Genomic DNA, 18,288 nt, shown 5'->3' with positions numbered 1-18,288 from the left:
GGAGCCTCCCGAAGTTGCTACCACCATTCACAGTGTCCAAACCGGAAGCCAAATTTTGTGGCACCTTTAAGACCAACAAAGTTTTATCCAAAGTGTCAGCTTTCATGGTAACTTGGACGAAAGATATAGGATATTGTATTGATATAGATCAATGGGCGAATATATGGAAATCTTTTAAATGCATGAGAGCCATTAACTATAAAGAAAGTATAGAAGAACTAAGTGTTGCCCAACGACCTCCAAAAATTGTTGGAAGTGTAAAATGAATGTGGGAACCTTTTTCCATATGTGGTGCCGATGTGGAAAAGTGTATAGTTATTGGAGGATGGTACAGAGGATAATATTAGAAATAATGAATTTGGAAGTGGTTTTGTCGCCAGAAATAGCTTTGTTAAATATAATTCCGGAGTTCTATGAGCAAAAGGATAAATATATACTGATATATATTCTAACGACCGGCAGAATATTATTGGCTAAGTATTGGAAACAATAAAAACTTCCCACGAGAGAGGAAATAGCATTTAAATTGTTAGAAATAGCAGGAATGGATAAATTAAGTTTAATACAAGGGAAAGATGATAATATATATTTTGGAAGATGGGAGCATTTGTACAAATGGGTTAATAATGTATGGAAGACATAGACTCAAATGTATATAAGGATAACTTTAGGTTAACTGTATTTAATGTGGAAAATTGACAAATAAAAGTTAAAAAAAAATTAAAACTGGAGGCCTGCTCCATTCCTGCATTTAAAAGATTCATTTTTAAAAGTAATACTTGGGTTGAAAAGGAATCTACCACCTGTGTTCCTGCATGAGTCACTGTTTTGCAGGTGCCTCCTTATTGAAAGAGGCCAGTGAAGAGCAAGGAGACATGCAGAGACAAAACAGGCAGCCTCCTCCTCTCTGTATCTGGAGAGACTGAATAATCAAATACATGTGGTATACAGGAAGCACAAGATTACCCACCCGCAAGAGGCCAGCTGATTACAAGCAAAGCCAGAGCAGTTAATCACACAGAGATATAACAGGCAGTCTCATCTATATGGAGGGTAATTGGGGATTTCACGATTTAGTTTGTAGTCTCAAAGAGCAAGTTATTATGCCCCAGCAAATTAGCCATGATCTTTGATTCATACACTCAGCTCAGGCCCGTAATCAGGATTTTATAAGTCACGGGGCATTTAAATTTCTTAGGGGGCACTGGCTAATTGAATTAAAGGTAATTTAATTCAGTTTCTGGGGGAAATAGAGAGGTGCTGTCTGGCTCCTCATGGCCACCGTAGCTGGCCCTTCGTGCCAGACAGCTGCGCAGGAATACTCGGCTCCTTCCCTGCACCCTTTGCCACTGCTCGGGGGCCCTGGGCTGGATGGGAAGTGGGGGGGCCTTGCCAGTAAGTTGGGGGGCCTAGCCCCGAGATGCCCCACTGCAGCTATGGGCCTGACTGAGCCCTTTCTGTCTAGCTAGCTGCAAAAATGTAGACTTCTTTACTAGCTATATTGCTAAACCAGATTATTTCTCTCCTGTCTTCACCATGCACGTGTTGTGTGGTGGGCGGATAGCATATCAAGTGACCACCCACCATCAACGCTCAATAAGGCAACATCGCCTCCCCTGACACCCTGGAAGCTCTGGCTCCTTTCCTTAGTGCTAAGGGTCCTAAGATCACTCTGGCAATTCGCGGGAAGGGCAGGGTATAAATGTAATGAAAATAAATAAAATAGCAAAATGCCTTTCGGTCCTTTTAGCCCCTGTGTCCAAAAAATGAGGACCGAGAATCTTCTGCTGCTCAAGATTTGTTAATCGATGAGCTTCTAAAGGAGTTAATTGTAGAAACACCAGTTGGCTGCCTTGGTTCATTTGCAAGTAATCAGAAGATGCTGATCTCTCTGCCAGTCTTCAGAAGGCAGCTGAAGACAGTTTTATTTAGGACTGCATTTGACTGATTTGAAGTTTTAAAATTATGAGCTTTTATGTGTTTTTAATGGCCCCGACTTGGATATCCCAGGCAAGCCTGATTTCCTGGTGGCCCCTGGCCCAAAGGACGTCCGTCTAGCCTCGACCAGGGCCAGGGCCTTTTCTGCCGTGGCCCCCACCTGGTGGAACATGCTCCCCATCAAGATCAGGGCCCTGCAGGATCTTACTCAGTTCCACAGAGTCTGCAAGACGGAGCTGTTCTGCCAGGCTTCTGGTTGAGGCAGCAGGCGTCCACACATGGCCTCCCTAAGATCTATTGGTAACTGGCCATTTCCTTCTGTGTTAATATGTTGGCACTTTCACTAGCAGCTATAACCACTAATTTTAAATGTTTATATTTTTTTAAAAAAATTTAATATAACCAGGGGTCATTTCATAGAAAAAGAGGTGCAGGAGCTCATTAGCATAACTCATTAGCATTACTTATTTGCATATGTCACACCCCGGGCATCACCGGAAGTGTGTCAGAAGGCAACACCCTCCGCTCAGGCTCCACTGGACTGTTTTGGATTGCTAGCTATTGGGGGGGGACGTGCAGATCTGTCATCACAGAGGAGGGAGAGCTTGTACCTGAATAAAACTTGGGCTAGGGAAGTCCAGAGTTGCTACGCAGAGGCAGGAAATGGCAAACCACCTCTGAAGGTGTCACTGGACTGTTTTGGATTGCTAGCTATTGGGGGGGGACGTGCAGATCTGTCATCACAGAGGAGGGAGAGCTTCTACCTGAAGGTGGGGGGGGCTCTGCAATTTACCTGGCTGCTTCTTGCTCCTCATGGCCCAACTGAGGGCTGCTGGGAGCAGGGGGCGGGGCTTGTTGCATGTGCCCGCCCCCTGGGCTCCTTACTGCTGGAGCTCCGCTCCTGTACGCTCCCAAAGGAAATGACCCCTGAATATAACTGTTGGAATATGATGTGACCCGCCTTGAGCCTGCTTGCGGAATGGGCAGGATACAAATACGAAAAATAAATAAATAAATAAAATAGATCTCGGAAGCTAAGCAGGGCCAACCCTGGCTAGTATTTGAATGGGAGACCTCCAAAGAATACCAGGAGCATGACACAGAGGCAGGCAATGGCAAACTACCTCTGAATGTCTCTTGCCTTGAAAACCCTACGGGGTCGCCATGTCAGCTGTGACCCGACAGCAAAAAACAAGTGTGTTTTTATACCTATTTATATTTTTATTTATATTGTTTTTCTTTTTTAATAACCATTATATTTATACTGTCAGCCATCCCGAGTTCCACAAGAGGGAAAGGCGGCTAATGAATGTCTCAAATAAACAAACAAACCTCACCCGAGACCTCCTGAGAACCCTTTCCATTGCAATACAAAAGTCTGGGCTCCAGAAGAAGCAAAAAGAAAAAAACACATTTTAAGTTTGCGGAGCAGATATTAAACATGTCTCGGAGGAGGGAAGGGAGGCTGGAGAATACCAGAGGAAGGTGGAGGAACATCCAGGACTTGGAAGTGGCCTCAGGGCAGAGGGAGGGCAAGTGAGTGTTTGAAAGTTGAGACTTCTGAGCCGCTTTGAAATGGGAGGAAAGGAAGCCACCGGAGATTTGGTAGAGTAGGAAACTGGGCCAGAGCGGCATGCTGACCTCTGGATGCAAAAAAGAGAGGGAGGCTAAGTATTCTTGGAGTTAACTTTCTGTAAACTAAAATTGAGATAGTTTAATTCCTAGAAAGATGGAAGGCACTGTTATGTATTGAGCCTAAGCCATTCCTGAATGTGGACCTTGAACTGGGTGAGCTTGCTCCCCAAGAACAATAGCAGACCAGGATCCTGGAATTGACGTATAGATAAGCAGTGTTATGTAAATAGCCTATCCTTGGGAGTGGGTGGGTGTGGGGGTTTTGCATGCTTTATAAGCAGGGCTCAAACCCTGCTGGGTGTTCTTGTTGTGTTCCTGAAATCACTAAATAAACTAGAGCTGATCACTGCAATGTGTCCAGAACCCCGTATTTAACAAGCACCAACGTGATTCCTCCATACCAGCTGCAGACAGCCGTGGATGCCTTTCTGAGCCAGTACAAGAACCATTTTCGAGTCCGACACCAGCGGGTAAGTGGACAGGAGCATCCTACAGGACGTGTCTCGGTTCTGGACTAGCCAGCCAGCTATTCTGACGAGCAGTGGCTGTCCAAAATCTCAGGCAAAGAGGTGTCTTTTTTTTCCCCCAAACAATTTTTTATTTTATTTTTATAAAAACACCATAAAAACAAGTAATATTTTTTTGACTCTGTGAAATGTTCAATACATTAAAATACCAACTAAATACATACATATTTTAACAAAACAACAGACTGCCACATATACTATTAAGCGATATACATAGTTAAGGCAACTTCATCATATTGTAATATTCATGGTTAATAAATGAGGACTTACTGATAGGATTCTTATCTATATTTTCTAATACTGTGCCCCATTTATTATGAAAAAATAAATAAGCCTTGTAAGGATTATGAACATTAATACCCGTAGAAATCTTATCCATTATGAAATAGTCCCAAACTTTTGAGTACCATAGCGAAATCGGAGGAGAGGCTGGATCTTTCCAAAATTGTGCCACCGTTGTTTTTGCAGCTGTTAGAAGGATAGTAATCAAAGATTTCTTAGAAGGAGTAATGGAATTAGGAGGCCAATAATTTAAAAGAATGCATTCAGGTTTGTCTGGAATCTTATATCCTGTTAGGCTAAATATTTGTTTCAAAACTTTATTCCAAAAAGATTTAATAATCTCACAGTCCCACCAACAATGTTTAAAGGTGCCCAACCCTCCCCATTTCCAACAATTTGGGGAATAAGATTTATTTACGTGGTTTATTTGAACAGGTGTTGAATACCACCGTGATATTATTTTATAATTTTGTTGAACAATGTTGATGGAAGGTGATACTAAAGCGGGAGATAGCCAAATTGACTGCCATTGCTCATTTGATAGTTCTATTTCCAAATCTTTTTGCCATGCTATAATGTATGAAGGTTGTGGTGAAATGATCAAATTTAACAAACATGTATATAATTTTGATATGAGACCCTTCAGTTTTGAAGTATGGCTGATTAAAATCTTTTCAAAATCCATAAGAGGTCTGAGCAGGCCTTTTTTTATTTCAGGTTTGTTTACGAGATTTTGCACCTGCAAATATTAAAACCAAGGGATTGTTTGTATTTTTTTCCCAATTGCGCTTTTGTTAGTATAACTCCCTTTTTTGTAATATTATGTATTTTAATAACTGAGGGTTTTCTCCATGTCCTAAAAGTTGATGATGCTTCAGCCAGTTTAAACCAGGGCTGCCCCACAAAGGGGGAGGCTGGAGAAAGTTCTGGTGCTAATAGTTTTTTCTTATTATCCCAAATAGTTATTAATGCTTTGGTAAAGGGATTATCTTGATATTGCTTGGGGCGTTCTTTCTTTTCTAGCCAAATCATTTCCACATAACTTATTGGTTTAAAATAGCTTTCCTCGATTTCCATCCATTCTACCTCTAAGTTCAGATTTTGTAACCTTGGAAGATTTGACAGGACCGTAGCTTCATAGTAGACTAAGTCTGGAAAGGCTATTCCCCCTTGTTTTTTCGGTCTCCTTGATGTCTCAAATTTGATCCTATGTCTTTTGTAGGACCAATGGAATTGGTTTAAAAGTTTCTGCCATTTCCTTAAATTTTGAATAGGTATATGTATAGGTAAGGCGCTAAATAAATATAGAAATTTAGGAAATATAAATGCTTTAACCACGTATTGCCTTTCTAACCAAGATAATGATTCTGCATTCCACCTCTTTAATAGATTCTCTATGGATTGTGCAGTATCTACAAAGTTTCTTCTGAAAATATCATTTATGTTTATAGGGATTTTCACTCCAAGGTAAGACCATGAAGAGGTGATCCAGTGGCATCTGAATATAGTTTTCATTTTCATAGTCATTTCTGGTGACAAATTTAAAGGGTATAAAATAGACTTAGAACTGTTTACAGTCAAACCTGAGTGTTGCCCAAATATTTTCAGCGTGGACTCTAACTCCGGAATAGTCTGAAGTGGATCAAAAAGATATAAAACCAGGTCGTCCGCAAAAAGACTAATTTTGTACTCTATGTGGTTCACTTTTATGCCCTTTATCTTTTCGGAATTTCTTATGTTGTTTGCCAGCGGCTCTACCGAAAGGGCAAACAGTAGAGGAAACAGGGGGCAACCCTGTCTTGTTCCCCTAGTGAGTACAAAATGTTGTGAATTTATACAGTTTGTACTGATCTGAGCCCTAGGTGCTGTGTATAATGATTTGACTATAGTTTGAAATTTAATACCAAAGCCCATATTCTTAATAACTGATTGTAAAAACAAAGGTTCTACCTGATCAAAAGCTTTTTCGATATCCAAAGCCAAAATACAGTCATTTTTCCTATATTTAGTGCTGTAATAAATTAAATTAAAAGTCTTTCTAATATTGTCGGTAATATTCCTATTCGAAATAAAACCTGTTTGGGTTTTTTGTATGTAATCCCCTATAATACAATTTAACCTCTTAGACATAAGTGAAGTAAAAATGTTATAGTCATTATTTAATAAGGAGATAGGACAATATGATTTAACATTAGTCAAGTCCTTTTCTGGTTTGGGAATGACTATTATTTTTGCTTGTGACCAGGATGGAGGGATCTGCCCAGTTGACATTACAGTATTACACAGATCTGCCAGGTGTGGTGCCAGTATTTTTGCATAAGATTTGTAAAATTTCCCTGGCAGCCCATCTCTTCCTGGTGTTTTGTTTAATTTAATTGTTTTTATAGTCTCTATGATTTCTTCTGGGGTAATAACTTCATCCATAAAATTGCTATGTTCCACAGTAAGTTTCTTGATTAAATGATTTGTTGTCAAATATTGTTCTATGGACTCATTTGGATTACTGGAGCTATATAAACCTTGGTAAAATTGGGTAAAAATCTTTAATATGTCCCCTGGGGACGAAGCCTGTTTACCTGATTTATCTTTTATTATGTTTATATGTCTTTCAGCCACTTCTTTCTTTAATAATACTTTTAAAGACCTAGGACACTTAAACCAGTATTTTTGTTTTATGAATAAAAGGTTTTTCCTGATCTGTGTGGTTTCTATAATGTCTAATTTTTTACGCTCTTGTAATAACTGTTTATAATTTTTTTGAGCCATATAACTTATGTTTTGCTTCTAATTTTTTTATTTTATCCAAAAGAGCGTATTTTATTTTGCTTTTCTTTTTGTTGTAGACTGACGTGACTGCAAAGCACCTCTGATTACTGCTTTCAAGGCATCCCAAGTAATTTCCTTGCTAACTCCACAGTCTGAATTAAATTGAAAAAAGTCTTAATTTCTTCTTCTATTTCCGCATTTGCTATAGGATTTAATAAAATAAATTTATTTAAAAACCATTGTCTAGTGAGAGTCTTTGTGTTGTTATATGAAAAAAGACACTCCACACACGCATGGTCAGGGTTAGATGCCTTATTCATTATTGAATAAGATAAAAGAATCTAATCATTCCTTGAAAATGACCCGTGTCGAGAAGAATAAAAGGTATAATCCCGGACTCCATTGTTGAATGTTCGCCAAACATCACATAAACTGTATCGCAAGAGTAATTATGTAAGTTCTGGAACTTTTTCCTTATTGATAAATCTAGATTGTTGAGACTCTATGTTTCTAGATTTATCTATACTGGGGTTCACTACACAGTTAAGATTGCCTCCCAGTATAATTGGGCCCTCTTGAAACTGGTCTAATGTAGCCAGAGTATTATGGAGAAAAGCAATTTGTCCTTCATTAGGATCATGAGCTACTCATTGCAAAATTCAGACTTAAACTGAAGAAAATTGGGAAAACTACTAGGCCATTCAGGTTTGACCTAGATCGCATCCCTGATGAATATACAGTAGAGGTGAAGAATAGATTCATGGGTCTAGATTTGATAGACGGAGTGCCTGAAGAACTATGGACAGAGGTTCATGACATTGTACAGGAGGCAGCAATCACCACCATCCCAAAGGAAAAAAAATGCAAGAAAGCAAAGTGGCTGTCTGATGAGGCTTTACAAATAGCAGAGGAAAGAAGGAAAGTGAAAGGCAAAGGCGAAAAGGAAAGATTTACCCAACAATGCAGATTCCAGAGAACAGCAAGGAGAGATAAGGAGGCCTTCCTGAATGAACAGTGCAAAGTAATAGAGAAAAACAATAGAATGGGAAGGACTAGAGATCTCTTCAAGAAAATTGGAGAAATCAAGGGAACGTTCCATGCAAAGCTGGCCATGATAAAGGACAAAAACGGTAGGGACCTAACAGAAGCAGAAGAGATTAGGAAAAGATGGCAAGAATACACAGAAGAACTATACAAGAAAGACCTCAATGTCCTTGACAAACACGACGGTATAATCACTGACCTTGAGCCAGACATCCTGGAATGTGAAGTTAAATGGGCCTTAGAAAGCATTACTAACAACAAAGCTAGTGGAGGTGATGGTATTCCAGCTGAGCTATTCAAAGTCTTAAAAGATGATGCTGTTAAAGTGCTGCACTCAATTTGCCAGCAAATTTGGAAAACGCAACAGTGGCCACAGGATTGGAAAAGGTCAGTATACATTCCAATCCCAAAGAAGGGCAATGCCAAGGAATGTTCAAACTATCGCACAATTGCACTCATATCACACGCTAGCAAGGTCATGCTCAAGATCCTACAAGCTAGGCTTCAACAGTACATGGATAGAGAACTGCCAGAAGTACAAGCTGGGTTTCGAAGAGGTAGAGGAACGAGAGATCATATTGCCAACATTCGCTGGATTATGGAGAAAGCAAGAGAGTACCAGAAAAACATCTACTTCTGCTTCATTGACTATGCTAAAGCCTTTGACTGTGTGGATCACAACAAACTATGGCAGGTCCTTAAAGAGATGGGAGTACCAGACCACCTCACATGTCTCTTGAGAAACCTGTATAAGGGTCAAGAAGCAACAGTTAGAACCGGATATGGAACAACTGATTGGTTTAGCATAGGAAAAGGAGTACAACAAGGATGCTTATTTAATATACCTTGCTTATTTAATATATATGCAGAGTACATCATGCACAATGCTGGCCTGGATGAATCACAAGCGGGAATTAAGATTGCTGGGGAAAAGATCAACAACTTCAGATATGCAGACGATACCACTCTAATGGCAGAAAGGGAAGAGGACCTAAAGATATCAGCATACTATCAGGTATGAAGCAAGATGACAGCCTAAGAAAGTAAATGGTGGAGATCATTCTGATCTGGTTGACAGCAGAAGGAGTCATATGATCATGTCACCAGGTTAAGATTGCATCTCAGTTGCATCAGCTAAAATGATGTCACCATGAGTCAGCACTGATCACTGATTGGTGCTGAACATGTATATAAGTGTGTAAAGTACTTGTAGCGGTGTTCACTCTGTGAATGCCTTGCTACGGAGCACTCTGCCGGATTGTACAGCGATTTGGAGTTGGAGAGTGCTATATGAACTGTATATATATCTGTGTCAACCAGATCAGAATGATCTCCACCATATACAGTTCATATAGCACTCTCCAACTCCAAAACGCTTCATACGCTAACAGGGTTATGAGCCCAGGGTTGTGTTGAGCCGCTGACTGTGTGTGGAGAGGACTGCACTAAGCTGTGGAGGCTTTGCCTGAGTGAAAGTGGTGAGCTCCAGAGTGCACGTCTGCACAGAAGGGAGAGGACGTCTTCCAGACACAGCCTACGGTCGACAGCTCAACCCGGTCCGGCTCGGAGGAGACGGAGGAGTTCGAGGACGTTGTCCAGCAGCTGATAAGGCGAGAGTGAGTCCAGTGTACACAACTTGGCCTTGGCTCCGGCAGCCGTGTTTGTGGACAAATTACGCTACACAAATTACTCGGTGTGGTCACAATGTATGAAACATTTCCTAGTTAAGGAAGGGCTTTGGACTTACGTGCCAGCCCCTCCAGCAGCCCCCACCACCGAGGAAGAACTAAAATAGAGAAAGCCTTGGCTCTAATTGTGCTCAGCGTCTCAGATGCACAATTAGCTTATGTGTCTAACAAAACATCAGCGAAACAGGCGTGGGATGCTTTGGCTGCTATTTATTTGCAAAAAACATCAGGTTCCATCGTGGCTCTGATGCGCAAAGTGTATAGAACTGTGCTACGAAATGGCCAGGACGTGAGAGAGCATTTAAACACTCTCACAGACTGTTTCAATAAATTAGCCAAGAGGGGCAAGGCGCTCGGAGAGGAAGATAAAGCATTGATAATCCTCTGCTCTCTGTCTGAGGAATTCACCCCTCTTGTATCGGCACTTGAGAACATGAACTTTTTATGAGAAAGAACAAGAAGTGTAACAGTATGCTTGGAGGGAGGAATGGAGAAGGGGAATTGGACCAACATAATACATTTTTTAAAAAAGAAAACAAAACCACAAACAGGATACAGACATATTAAAAAAGCAACACTGACCTAACAGTGGAATGTGAACTATATTTGACCTAAACCACGTCACATCCACTACTCTTCCCCACAGTGAAATGTTGGTAGCTCTTAAAGAAGCAAAATAGACACACAGCGGTCATCTAATCATGTTTTTATTTTCCACAAAGCATGCTGTTTTGATTGTACAAGACTGTCTCGTTCAAGCCGCTTCTCCTGCATTATGGGGGGCAAAGCCTGAAGGGTGGGGGGGGGGGGCAATGCCTCCTACAGAATGCTGTGACATTTTATAAATATCTAACATAATCCATACCACAAAGGTTCAAAGACTAGAAGAATAGAAACAGACAGTTCTCCACCTGTTGCTTTGATTTGCTGTGGAGCATTGAACAATACTAGGTAAATAAGTTGTAAGTAGCTGGAAGATAGAACTCAGACTTCAGCAATATTCATAACTAAAACAGTAACATTCCCCAGTTGCAAAACGTGGGTGCATATGCAGACAATTACAACTCATATTTGCTAGCTGGTAAATATCTATTTGGCTTAAGGATATACCTGTTCCTGTGTAGTGTAAGTTTTCAGATTTCTACATCAAGACTCTGACTAAAACATAAATCTAACCTTTTGGTTATTTGGTACTCATTATGGCCAATTTTCCCCCTCATGGATCACTGCCTTGTCGTGGCGAGGGGGCTTGCGCAGTTCAATGAAGCTGTGGGCTATGCCGTGAAGGGCCACCCAAGACGGACAGGCCACAGCAGAGAACTCAGACCAAGCGTGATCCACCTGGAGAAGGAAATGGCAACCCACTCCAGTATTTTTGCCAAGAAAACCCCATGGACAGTATCAAAAGGCTAAAAGATATGACGCCGGAAGATGAGCCCCTCAGGTCGGAAGGTGTCCAATATGCTACTGAGGAAGAGCAGAGGACAAGTACAAGTAACCCCAGAAAGAGTGAAGCGGCTGGGCCAAAGCCGAAAGGACGCTCAGTTGTGGATGTGTCTGATGGTGAAAGGAAAGTCCAATGCTGCAAAGAACAATACTACATAGGAACCTGGAATGTAAGATCTATGAATCAAGGTAAGCTTGACGTGGTCAAAAATGAGATGGCAAGACTGAACATCGATATCCTAGGAATCAGTGAACTAAAGTGGACAGGAATGGGCGAATTTAACTCAGAAGACCATTATATCTACTACTGTGGCCAGGAATCTCGTAGAAAAAATGGTGTGGCCTTTATAGTCAACAAGAGAGTGCAAAAGGCAGTACTGGGATACAATCTCAAAAATGACAGAATGATTTCTGTCCGATTCCAAGGCAAACCATTCAACATCACAGTAATTCAAGTGTATGCCCCAACCACTGATGCAGAAGAGGCTGAAGTGGACCGGTTCTATGAAGACCTACAACACCTCCTAGAACTAACACCAAAAAATGATGTCCTCATCATCATAGGGGACTGGAATGCTAAAGTAGGAAGTCAAAAGGTAACTGGAATAACAGACAAGTTTGGCCTTGGAAAGCAAAATGAAGCAGGGCAAAGGTTAACAGAGTTTTGTCAAGAGAACACACTGGTCATAGCGAACACCCTTTTCCAACAACCTAAGAGGCGACTCTACACATGGACATCACCAGATGGGCAACACCGAAATCAGATTGACTATATAATTTGCAGTCAAAGATGGAGAAGCTCTATCCAGTCAGTAAAAACAAGACCTGGAGCTGACTGTGGTTCAGATCATGAGCTACTCATTGCAAAATTCAGACTTAAACTGAAGAAAATTGGGAAAACCACGAGGCCATTCAGGTTTGACCTAGATCGCATCCCTGATGAATATACAGTAGAGGTGAAGAATAGATTCAAGGGTCTGGATTTGATAGATAGAGTGCCTGAAGAACTATGGACAGAGGTTCGTGACATCGTACAGGAGGCAGCAATCACCACCATCCCAAAGAAAAAGAAATGTAAGAAAGCAAAGTGGCTTTCTGATGAGGCTTTACAAATAGCAGAGGAAAGAAGGAAAGCGAAAGGCAAAGGCGAAAAGGAAAGATTTACCCAACTGAACGCAGATTTCCAGAGAACAGCAAGGAGAGATAAGGAGGCCTTCCTGAATGAACAGTGCAAAGTAATAGAAGAAAACAATAGAATGGGAAGGACTAGAGATCTCTTCAAGAAAATTGGAGAAATCAAGGGAGCGTTCCATGCAAAGCTGGCCATGATAAAGGACAAAAACGGTAGGGACCTAACAGAAGCAGAAGAGATTAGGAAAAGATGGCAAGAATACACAGAAGAACTATACAAGAAAGACCTCGATGTCCTTGACAACCACGACGGTATAATCACTGACCTCGAGCCAGACATCCTGGAATGTGAAGTTAAATGGGCCTTAGAAAGCATTGCTAACAACAAAGCTAGTGGAGGTGATGGTATTCCAGTTGAGCTATTCAAAGTCTTAGAAGATGATGCTGTTAAAGTGCTGCACTCCATTTGCCAGCAAATTTGGAAAACGCAACAGTGGCCACAGGATTGGAAAAGGTCAGTATACATTCCAATCCCAAAGAAGGGCAATGCCAAGGAATGTTCAAACTATCGCACAATTGCACTCATATCACACGCTAGCAAGGTCATGCTCAAGATCCTACAAGCTAGGCTTCAACAGTACGTGGATAGAGAACTACCAGAAGTACAAGCTGGGTTTCGAAGAGGTAGAGGAACTAGAGATCAAATTGCCAACATTCGCTGGATTATGGAGAAAGCAAGAGAGTACCAGAAAAATATCTACTTCTGCTTCATTGACTATGCTAAAGCCTTTGACTGTGTGGATCACAACAAACTATGGCAGGTCCTTAAAGAGATGGGAGTACCAGACCACCTCACATGTCTCTTGAGAAACCTGTATAAGGGTCAAGAAGCGACAGTTAGAACCGGATATGGAACAACTGATTGGTTTCGCATAGGAAAAGGAGTACGACAAGGATGTATATTGTCACCTTGCTTATTTAATATATATGCAGAGTACATCATGCGAAATGCTGGCCTGGATGAATCACAAGCGGGAATTAAGATTGCTGGTGAAAAGATCAACAACCTCAGATATGCAGACGATACCACTCTGATGGCAGAAAGTGAAGAGGACCTTAAGAGCCTCTTGCTCGGAGTAAAAGAGGAGAGCGCAAAAGTGGGCTTGAAGCTCTACATAAAAACAACTAAGATCATGGCATCCGGCCCCATCACTCCTTGGCAAATAGAAGGGGAAGTCATGGAAGTAGTGACAGACTTCACATTCCTGGGATCCCAGATCACCACAGACTGTGACAGCAGCCATGAAATTAAAAGACGCCTGCTACTTGGGATGAAAGCGATGGCGAACCTAAACAGCATGATAAAAAGTAGAGACATCACCCTGCCAACAAAAGTCCGCATGGTCAAAGCAATGGTATTCCCAGTAGTCATGTATGGCTGCGAGAGTTGGACTATAAGGAAGGCCGAGCGCCGAAGAATAGATTCTTTTGAACTATGGTGCTGGAGAAGACTCTTGAGAGTCCCTTGGACTGCAAGAAGATCACATCAGTCAATCCTAAAAGAAATCAACTCTGACTGTTCCCTGGAAGGCCAGATAATGAAACTGAAGCTCAAATACTTTGGCTACCCAATGAGAAGGGAGCACTCACTGGAGAAGACCCTGATGCTGGGAAAGATTGAAGGTCAAAGAAGACGGGAAGGCAAAGGATGAGATTGTTAGACAGTGTCATAGATGCAATGAACATGAAATTGAGCAAACTTCAGAGGACGGAGGAAGACAGGAAGGCCTGGCGTGATCTCGTCCATGGGGTCGCAAAGAGATGGACTCGACTGTGCGACTGAACAACAACAACAACAAGGGGCATAAATGGAAGCTAACGTATAAGGAGTGTCATTTAATAAACCTTTAAAAAAAAGAAATCTACCTGCGGGGTCCCTTTCTTGAGCTTTGCATACAAATCTCACTTGCTTAGATAGTAATACAGCAACCCTTCGTGATTTGGATGAACCTGTTGGCTTGATATTGTTGAGAAACATTGGTTCCGATCACACACAGAAGTAGCCGCGCGAGAGTCATGACTATTGTTGAGAAAATCAGTGTGATTTAAAAACAGGGAAGTCTTTGTTTTTTAAATGGGTTTCTTGGAGCATTAATATAAACTAAGCACGTTATTCCAGCTTGTTCCATGCATCTGTTAAAATCCAGGCGGATTTTAAGGGCGCGATCACATGGGAACATCTGGCAAGCACCCCGCACCCGTTGGCAACCCATCGCACTCCACCGAAGACTCAGAGTTAAAAAATACCTGGGAAAGTGCAGTATCAAACGGGCTGCGACAGGCCACAGACGGAGTTTCCTGTGTGATCGCTCCAGTGCGCTCCGATTGCATCACTGATCCCTTGATGAAGCGCTCTGGGAACACACGACAAAGAAAAAAACCCGATTCATCTGCCGCTGCAGCGGCGGGTCAAAATACTGTGGTGCGAATAGGCTCACTTCCCCCCCCCCCCCCAATTTCCAGTACGTGTGACCGGGGACCATTGTTGGTCTTAAAGGTGCCACTGGACTCGAACTTTGTTTACACACACACAGACACCCCCTGACCTGGGTAGCCCAAGCTAGCCCAGTTTTGGAAGCTAAGCAGTGTTGGCCCTGGTTTGTACTTGGATGGGAGACCGCTAGGGAAGTCCAAGGTTGCTACGCAGAGGCAGGCGATGGCAAAGCTATCTCTGAATGTCTCTTCCCTTGAAAACTCTATGGGGCTGACATAAGTGGGCTGCAACTTGATGGCACTTTCCGCCACTGGCACTGCTCGTATCCTGACCTAGATGGCCCAGGTTAGGCCTGTCTCATCAGATCTTGGACGCGAAGCAGCATTTCATTTTATTTATTTATTATTTGCATTTATATCCCACCCATCCTGCGGGAGGGCTCAGGGCGGGTAACATCATTAGAATAAATACAATTTCAGTTTAAAACATTAAACACGATAAAACATTACAACAATTAAAACAATGGGTGCTGCTTGGAACAGCGTCAGTTGGCCATAAAGTTCTGGCCCGAGGGTACAATGAGTTAAAGGCCAGTAGGAGGTGTTGATCTTCCGAGCACAACGCTCTTCGAGACGTATATGGGAAGAGGCGGTCCCTTACATATGTTGGTCCCAGGCCGTATAAGGCTTTTAAGGTAAAAACCAACACCTTGAAGCGAATCCGGTACTCAACTGGCAGCCAATGCAGTTGGCGGAGCATGTGTCGATCGTGAGCCCGCACAGGTGTTGACGTCAGCAGGCGTGCCGCCGCATTCTGTACCAGCTTCAAGGGTAAGCCTGCATAGAGCAAGTTGCAGTAATCAAGTCTGGAAGTGACCATTGCAGGGGTCACCGTTGCTAGGTCTTGGGGGGACAGGTAGGGCTTCAGTAGCCTGATCTGCCTAAGATGGAAAAATGCAGATCTGGCATCTGCAGCAACCTGGGCCTCCATGGAGAGAGAGGCATCCAGTGTCACTCCCAGACTCCTCACTGTCTGGGCTGGCACCAAAGGCACCCCTTCCAGTGTGGGGAGCCTGGCGCCCCCATCCAACCCCCTTCGACTCAGGTACAGGACCTCTGTCTTCGATGGATTTAACTTCAACCGACTCTGCCGCAACCATCCAGCCACAGCGTCCAAAGCCTCAGCCAAGTTCGTGGGAATGGAAGATGGATGGCCGTCCATTAACAGAATAGAGCAGGGTATCATCAGCATACTAATAACAACCCAGCTCATAGCTCTGAACTAACTGGGCGAGGGGGTGCATATAGATGTTAAATAACATTGGCAAGAGGATCGCCCCCTGCGGCACTCTACATCCAGTGAGTATTGCAGGGAGACCCTCTCGCCAAGTGTCACCCTCTGTCCCTGACCATGGAGGAAGGAGGAAAACCATTTCAAGGCAATCCCCTGAACTCCTATGTCGGCAAGGCAGTGGGTCAATAGATCGTTATTGACCGTATCGAACGTCGCCGTTAGATCTAACAAGGGGCGGACCTGCGATACTCGCGGGGGGGAGGCAGAGGAGGAAGCAGCAGGAGAGGTAAGTACCCTCCCCATCCCACCAGTTCCCCTCGTCTCCTCCACCCCCCCTTGATCTCCCCCCATTGCCTTTCCCCCCCCGGCTCCTCGCTGCTCTCTTCCCCCCCATCCTGGCACCAAAGCGAGGGCCGAGCAGCTTTCCTCTCAGCCCTCTCTACTCTCCCCCCCATTCCGTCACCTAAGTGAGGGCCGCTCGGCCCTCGCTGCTCTCTCCCCCACCCCCATCCCGGCACGGAGCCAGGGGGGACACGGCTCCAAAGCGAGGGTTGAGCGGCTTGCCGCTCGGCCCTAGCTGCTCTCTTCCCCCCCCCCTCCGCGGCGGCGGCAGGCCGGCTGCAGAGCGTTCCCTGCGCATGTGCAGGGGACGCTCTGTCAGTTTCGGGGGAATTTAAACATCCCCCCGATATTTTTTTCAGGGTTTCTGATTTTTGTGCACACCTGGGGACCGCCCCACGTGTGCACAAAACTCTCCCTCCCCTCCAGTTGCCTCCGATGTGCGGAAATAAGTATCCGCACATCAGGGGGCGACTTGGCTATTAGATATATAGATAGTAACAACAGCTCCAATCTGCCCCGATCCAGATGTCTACGGAGGTCATCTGTAAGGGCAACCAGAGCCATCTCCATCCCATGACCAGGGCGGAAGCCAGACTGGAAGGAATCAAGGATGGAAGCGTCATCCAGGAAAGCCTGGAGCTGTCCAGCCACCGCTCTCTCAACCACCTTACCCAGGAATGGTAAGTTCGACACGGGGCGGTAGTAGGTTAGGACCATAGAGTCCAGTGATTTTTTTTTTCAGGAGCGGACAAACTACTGCCTCCTTCAAAGCCTCTGGGAAAGTCCCAGTAGAAAGGGACAAGTTGATCATTTCTCCCAGAGGGATCCAAATGCTCTCCCTGCAGGCTTTCACCAACCGGGGAAGGGCCTGGGTCGAGAAGGCAAGTAGTCGGCCTTACTGCTGCCAGGATCCTGTCGACTTCCTCCTGGGAGAGTCGATTCAAGTGGTCCAATATTGGACCAGAAGACGGAAAAGGGGCTTCCAGTTCTCTTACTGCCTCAACTGTGATTGGGAGGTCCTGGCGGAGTGTTAGTACTTGGATGGGAGACCACCAAGGAAGTCCAGGGTCACTATGCAGAGGCAGGCCATGGCAAACCCCCCTCTGAGTGTCTCTCGCCTTGAAAATTCTATGGGGTCACCATAAGGTGACTACAACCTGATAGCATACACAAACCCACACACACCCACATATATATGGCATACACACACACACACACTAATTGCCATTTTTGTTGGTAATCCTATGGGGCCTCTTCAACTTGACATAGCCAGGACCACGACATGTCTGAATCCAGCTCTGTATTTGAGGAACAGCTCAAGCCCCGGACCATCCGATGAAGAATCCCTCTGCAACCGGACCTGGCCTCCCCTCCCCCCCTCTCCTTCTGGGGAAGCTCTTCTTCTCCTTCGATTGCCCTGGCAACTCGGAACCCACCGGCCTCAGAAGTGACATCACAAAAGTCAGTCTAGAGTCAAAACAGCCACGCAGGCTTCACTGCCGTTCAGAAGTCCTTTTCATCTTTGCCGCTATGGAGCTCCTCGGGAGCAGAGAAGGAAAAGGCGGGGTTTGGCTAGCGGAGAAGGTCCTCCTGAGCGAAGGAAAGGCCAGAAGGGCAGGCCTGGGAGAGTGGAAGACCAGCCAGGGCTTCCAGGTGTGTCCAGGGACATTTCCATGTAGAATTCTTCTTTATCCCTATATTA

The sequence above is a fragment of the Gekko japonicus genome, unplaced genomic scaffold (assembly GCF_001447785.1).
Source record: "Gekko japonicus isolate JY-2015 unplaced genomic scaffold, Gekko_japonicus_V1.1 scaffold348, whole genome shotgun sequence".
Taxonomy (NCBI): domain Eukaryota; kingdom Metazoa; phylum Chordata; class Lepidosauria; order Squamata; family Gekkonidae; genus Gekko; species Gekko japonicus.
This window is presented reverse-complemented; position numbering follows the sequence as displayed.